We start from the raw sequence: 6,653 nt of genomic DNA on the forward strand, positions 1-6,653 counted from the left end.
CACTATGCTATACACCTAAAACTAATTAACTATAGTGAGTCTTTACTATTCTCATAATCCTTTAATAAAGATCTATGATTCATGAGTAAAAGACACAAAACCAACTGTAAAAATGGTTAAAACCTGGTTCCTCAACATTTCTCTTTTGGACTTATAAAGGAGAAAAAGTCCACTTCATGTTGGATTGTAAGCTCCCTGTGATTTTGTGTGGAAAAAAAAGAAAGAAAATAAGTCATTTGTGAAATGTTTGGATTATTATTAGAATTGCTATATGTGCATCTCAAGCATGTTTATTTTTAGCGCAAGAAATGGGCAGTTCTGGATTGTTAACATTTCTCCTTAGGACAGGAGGATTTCAGCGGAGGTTTGTGCCTCAAGACTAGTGGGCTAGGGACTTCTCCGGTGGTTCAGTGGTTAGGACTTTGCTTCCAGTGCAAGAAGCGCCTGTTCGATCCCTGGTCAGGGAACTACGAGCCCACATGCCTCATGGCCAAAAACCCCAAACATAAACTAGAAGCCATAGTGTATCAATTCAATAAACACTTTAAAAAATGGCCCACATAAAACAAAAATCTTTATGAAAAAGAGACCAGTGGGCTAGAAAAAGGGTCAGAAAGGTACGAGTGGGATGGGGGTAGAAGTAGCCAAAGGGCCAAAGGCTGGAATTAGCTACTCCTGCCATGCAATCTTTTGTTTGTTGTGTCAAAACTAATTTTTTTTTTCCTATTCACTGAAAACTGTTTTCACTGGACTTGTTCCATAAAAAAGAAAAAAGTGTCACAGAAAGGTAAGGTATGTAAAGTGAAAGTGGCTCAGTTGTGTCCAACTCTTTGGGACCTCATGAACTATACAGTCCATGGAATTCTCCAGGCCAGAATACTGGAGTGGGTAGCCTTTCCCTTCTCCAGGGGATCTTCCCAAGGCAGGGATTTAATCCAGGTCTCCCACATTGAGGGTAGATTCTTTACCAGCTGAGCCACAAGAGAAGCCCAAGAATACTGGAGTGGGTAGCCTATCCCTTCTCCAGAGGATCTTTCTGACCCAGGAATGGAACCGGGGACTCCTGCATTGCAGGCAGATTCTTTACCAACTGAGCTATCAGTGAAGCCCAAGGTGTGTAAGGAAGTTCTAAATGTGTGTATCATACCAGGAAAATATTTTCCCTCCACAAATGTTAAGGAATAAAAACAGGTATCACAAAAAATATAGAAACACATTTTTTCCCTTAGAAATGTGTCATGGGATGCCTTAAAACTGGGCAGTAACAGTACTTGTTAAATAAGTGATTACACGTGTATGTGTATTATTTAGGAATACACTTGGGAAGTACTTGGGAAGCACTGGACCAAAAAAAAGTGATCATGTATTAATTGTTTATTGTTAGTGTTTAGTATTTTTGTGTAGGGTTCTGTCGCAGGCGGGACAATGCCTTCTGCTTGCTTTCTTTTTTCATTGCCAGTGCTGTACACAGCAGGCCTACGGTAGGTGCTCAGTAAATAGTGACACTCCTAACTCAAAGAAGTTAGGCTCGCTGGTGGTTAATAATTGAGCAGTCCATTGAAAGAAAAAATAACTTGTGCTATGAGTGACAATGTCACTCCTAGGTCTCTGTGCTCCAGAAACTATAGCATGTATAAATATGGGGCTTCCCAGGGAGCACTAGTGGTAAAGAACCCATTTGCCAGTGCAGGAGACATAAAAAATGCAGGTTTGATCCCTGGGTTGGGAAGGTTCCCTGGAGAAGGAAATGGCAACCCACTCCAGTATTCTTGCCTGGAGAACCCCTTGGACAGAGGAGCCTGGTGGGCTACCATCCCTGGGGTTGCAAAGTGTACAACTGAAGCAACTTAGCATGCAGCATGCATGCATAAATAAAGATATATATCCAATGATATTCATTGTAGCCTTGTTTGTAAAAGCAAAACTGGAAAAGCCCAGTTACCAATGAATAAATTATTAAATAATCCAGCAGATCTCCAACAATGGATCACAGTGCAGCCATTAAGCAAAACAAGGTGCTTACCTAGATAGCTATCCATATCACATTACACTTTAAAAGCCAGCTGCAGACTAATATGTACAGCATAATTTCATTCTTGTAGAGAAAAAAAGCATGTGCTTCATGAGACAGCTATATAAATGAGGGAACATTTTGAGAGGCGTACCCACTAAGTGTAAAAAAGGGCTAGGAATGAAAAGTGGGACTCAGAAGGACTCCTCCACTTTCTTTATAGGATGCATAAAGTAGTAAGCTTATGAGAGACTTTCACTTTGGAGGTAAAATTTCAAATTAAAAATATTAACAATTTTCTCTGATGAAAGTATTTTCAGTTAAAAACTATGCAGGGCTTTGCTGCATATTTACTATAGGTAAAAATACGCAGAGGCAAGCAGATGTTACTTCAAAACACTAGAAATTATGACTTTGTTTAATGTGCCTTTAAATTTGAGCTTTTTTTTTGGTAAAGAACTTCTTTTTGTTTGCAGCACACTATATTATGCAAATCTAATTTAGAATGCTAATGTCTATCTCATTAATTTACTTGCATTAGCTGGGCACTGTGTACAGCTGTGCAGTTTCTGAAATTCACACAGTGTTTGGTCCAGTAGCTGAACAGGCCAAGAGGTGCACCCTAATCAGGAGTTATTTTGGATAAGGAGGAGGGTCTTCAACTGAGTCCAAAAGTATGCCAATGACTGATGGCAGCCCTGGCATTAGTTATATAATACTCTACTTGAAAGTAAAACAAAGCTACAATTCCTTATGTAGTCTAATCAGTCTTTTTGCAAATGGGCTGCCCTTCACCACTCATCTGTGACTCTCTGTGGCTCACAACTACTTCTTGGTCAGAAGGAAACTGCAGTAATGCTGTTCCTTAGTTCTCCGTTGAATGCTGTTTTCCCCAGTCACCCCCTCCCATTTATCTCATTTGAATATTTATTGATTTCTTTAGCTGCGTCTTAGTTGAGGCACTCAGGTTCTTCTTGCCATCATGTGGCCTCTTTCCATGAGGTACAGGGACTCTGTAGTTGCCCTATGAGGGCTTAGTTGGTCTGCTGCGTGTGGCTCTTAGTTCCCTAACAGGGATGAACCCATTTCCTTGCATTGTGAGGCAGATTCTTAAGCATCGGACCACAAGGGAAATCCCCATTTCTCTGCTTCAATTTCCTTCTCAGTCAGGCTCCCTCTTTTCTCCACCTCCACTCTTGACCCTTGTTCAAAACTCATTCTACCCGAAGAGACCTCCCTGCCCCCACCCCCCACACACACCTTATCCACTTCTCAACCTTTAACAGGGAGCATTTACAGGTGGATTAACTGGCACACAATGAAAGAAAACAGAAGCAGCGATTGCCAACAATACAGACTAAATACTTTATTAGATTCCAAAATGAGAAAATAGTAGTGTGAACCTATTTTAGTATAAATCCACCACCCTCCGCAGAGAGCCTGCCTTGGCATCCACGGCCCCCAGTCTTGGTAGCGCCTGTACTCTTGGGCCGCAGCAGTACTGCCGCCCGGTAGTTGGCATCTCGTAGAGGACCCAGCAGCCCTCCAGCACGTGCAGCGAGCGGACCTCGCTCAGGCGGAAGCCGGTCCTGGAGGCAGGCGCAATCCTCGCTCAGCTCCGCCATGAGGCCTTTGTGGTCCTCTCTCTCATACAGCCGCAGCCTATGGGAGCTTGTCTGCTCGGTCCAAACAGAGAAGGAGCAGAAAAAGCAACCAAACAGATGAACTTGCCAGGTTGGGACATGAGATGGCAATGTGAGAACTGAGACTCTGAAATTGCTGTGATCTGTATTCTACTAGCAAATATTAACAAATATTTGTGTGTTCATTTTCCATTTTTTAATGTGGGAGGTGGAATTTTAAGAGGTTCAAGGTCTGGATTAGACTCCATCAAGAAATCAAATATCTTGATTCCTAATACTTAATTCCCTAATTTCTTGATTCCTACGTGATAACTCAAATTTATATTTGGGAGGAAAATGTTAGGTATTTTGTTAATATTTTAATATGAGTATTATTTGCTAAATGTATATAGGAGTGTGTGAAAGTTGCTCAGTCATGTCAACTCTTTGGACCCCATGCACTATACAGCCCATAGAATTCTCTAGGCCAGAATACTGAAGTAGTTAGCTCATTCCCTTCTCCAGGGATCTTCCCAACCCAAGGATCGAACCCAGGTCTCCCACATTGCAGGTAGATTCTTTACCAGCTGAGCACCAGGAAAGGAAGGCTAAGAACACTGGAGTGGGTAGCCTATCCATTCTCCAGTGGATCTTCCTGACCCAGGAATGGAACCGGGGTCTCCTGCATTGCAGGTGGATTCTTTACCAGCTGGGCTACAGGGAAACCCAAATGTATATACATATACACATAAATTTACCACTAAAATAAGATTTTTTAAAACCATAACTTTGGTGGAAATTTTGTTTAAATAGTCTGAAACCAGAATTCAATTGACTTTCCAAATTAAGAAAAATTACTTTCCCCAGAATTGGACAATATCTTTGAACAGCTTAATTAATAATAGACTTGTCCATATTTATTAGTCTGTGTACTGGAAACTATCAAATTTGTTCGTTATCAATTCCTTTGCTGCTGCTGCTGCTGCTAAGTCGCTTCAGTCCTATCCGACTCTGTGCGACCCATAGAGGGCACCCCACCAGGCTCTCCATCCCTGGGATTCTCCAGGCAAGAACACTGGAGTGGGTTGCCATTTCTTCTCCAATGCATGAAAGTTTAAAGTGAAAGGGAAGGTGCTCAGTCGTGCCCGACTCTTAGTGACCCACGGACTGCAGCCTACCAGGCTCCTCATCCATGGGAGTTTCCAGGCATGAGTACTGGAGTGGGTTGCCAGTGCCTTCTCCGATCAATTCCTTTACTATAGGTTAAAAAATGATTTGTTAGAAATACTGCCTTCTTATGCCCAACTGGCTCCCCACTTGTGTTAAATCCTGCAGTGATATTAACATTTGTTACAGACAAGCTCTGTTTGACCTAATGGCAGTAAAAATTAAAAACAAAACTGACTCCTTCCCTAAGTGAATTCATTCTTAAATTCTCTGCTGGGGTGTGTGTGTGTGGTGTGTGTGTGTGTGTGTTGCGTGTGTGTGTGTGTGTGGTGTGTGTGGGTGTGGTGTGGGTGGCGTGGGTGTGTGCGCTGGCGCGCCGGCCTGCGCGCGCCTTAGATCTAACTGGGCTTTGTCAGCTTCCGAAAGGCCCACTTAACTCTTACTTAAAGGAAACCGTCCATGCCTTAACACCCCATCGGTAAGCGAAGACTGGCAGGACAGCTCAGGGCGGCAGGATTGGAATCAAGCGGAACTCACGTCGGGAATGAGACAGCAGGAGCGGATGGAGTCGTTGAGGCCCATCCACTGCTGGTAGTCCGGGGTAGTCGCGCGCGCCGCAGGAAGTACTGGTGGCCCTGGAAGTTGGGCGCGCTCATACAGCATCCAGCAGCCGCTGTCCACCGCGGATGGAGTTGCAGCGGCTGAAGTAGGGCTGCAGGTTGGGGCAGTCGCTGCTGCACTCGTAGCGGCGGCCCTGGAAGCCCGCGTCCTCGTAGAATGTGATCTGCAAAGGAAGAATAATTCAAAATTAAATCATTAGCTCCCCGTAATAAATCCTGTATAAAGGCATTTCCCCCTCCATTTTATTTCCTTGTGTTCCATTCACCTTCCCCATGGCTGATTGACAACGGATGATGCGAGTTCAGTGCTATGAGGCCCCAGCCGCGCGCGGGCTATATAGGCAGGGCGGCTGCTGCGTTGGCGAAGAACAACACAAAAGGGGCCCCGGGGGGGTGAATAAGGGGATTTTTTGGATCCCTTTTACGTGCTGCATTCAGTGGAAATGCCTGTCGAGCTTGCCTCATTCTCTGGTATATTCTAACGCTGTCCTGTACGGGTTCTGGGTGAGTCCCTAGAGTTGCTTTTGTTTGGATTCTTTGGTGTTTTTATAAATTTATCAGCACATCAGGCTGAACTTTTGACCTGAGACTCACATCTGTATACATATGATTCAGTTATGCCCCGTGTATTTTCTGGGAAAAATCTATGCCCTTATGGACAGGCCCCAGAATTCCAGAGAGGCTGTGTGGGTGAAGCAGAATGCCACACGCACTAACTTTCCTGGACAACAGAGACCACTCTGTCTAAGACTTTCTTTTCTTCACAGCACTTGTCAAGCCAGTGCAGGACACAAATCTGGATTCTGATTTTTGCTAGTTTTGACTGGGCTGGCCTGTTAAGACATAGCTATTAAACTTCCCTCTTTGGTGATACACTTCATATAACTGGAGTCCAGCCCCTGGCAGCCAAGTTGTGATACAGACCAAAAAGAAAGGTTTTTTGTGGCCATTGGGGTTCAAGGCTGAGAAGTATATTGCTTTATAGATTGCTTCCCTTTGCCGGAGAAGGTGGTGAAACTTCATGGACTCGACTGTCTACTTAGTAGCCACGTGAACTTGGCCAAGCCTTATGACTTCTCAAAGCAGGAGTTATTTCATAATACTTACCTCATGGGATATACTATGTGGAATGAGAAAGAAAGGAAGGGTAGCTTCTAATAGTTGAGAGCTGGCCTGGCCCTCAGAGCTAGGGCCATATTTCCCTGCTAGACAAAGAATCTCACAAAATACCAA

At 43.9% G+C, this 6,653-nt stretch overlaps 1 pseudogene; it reads right to left on the reverse strand.

Annotated features, from left to right (window-relative positions):
* Positions 1-3,419: 3,419 nt before the first annotated feature.
* Positions 3,420-5,695, reverse strand: LOC108635543 (annotated as a pseudogene).
* Between the last annotated feature and the right edge of the window lie 958 nt (positions 5,696-6,653).

This window comes from Capra hircus, unplaced genomic scaffold, assembly GCF_001704415.2.
Source record: "Capra hircus breed San Clemente unplaced genomic scaffold, ASM170441v1, whole genome shotgun sequence".
NCBI lineage: Eukaryota > Metazoa > Chordata > Mammalia > Artiodactyla > Bovidae > Capra > Capra hircus.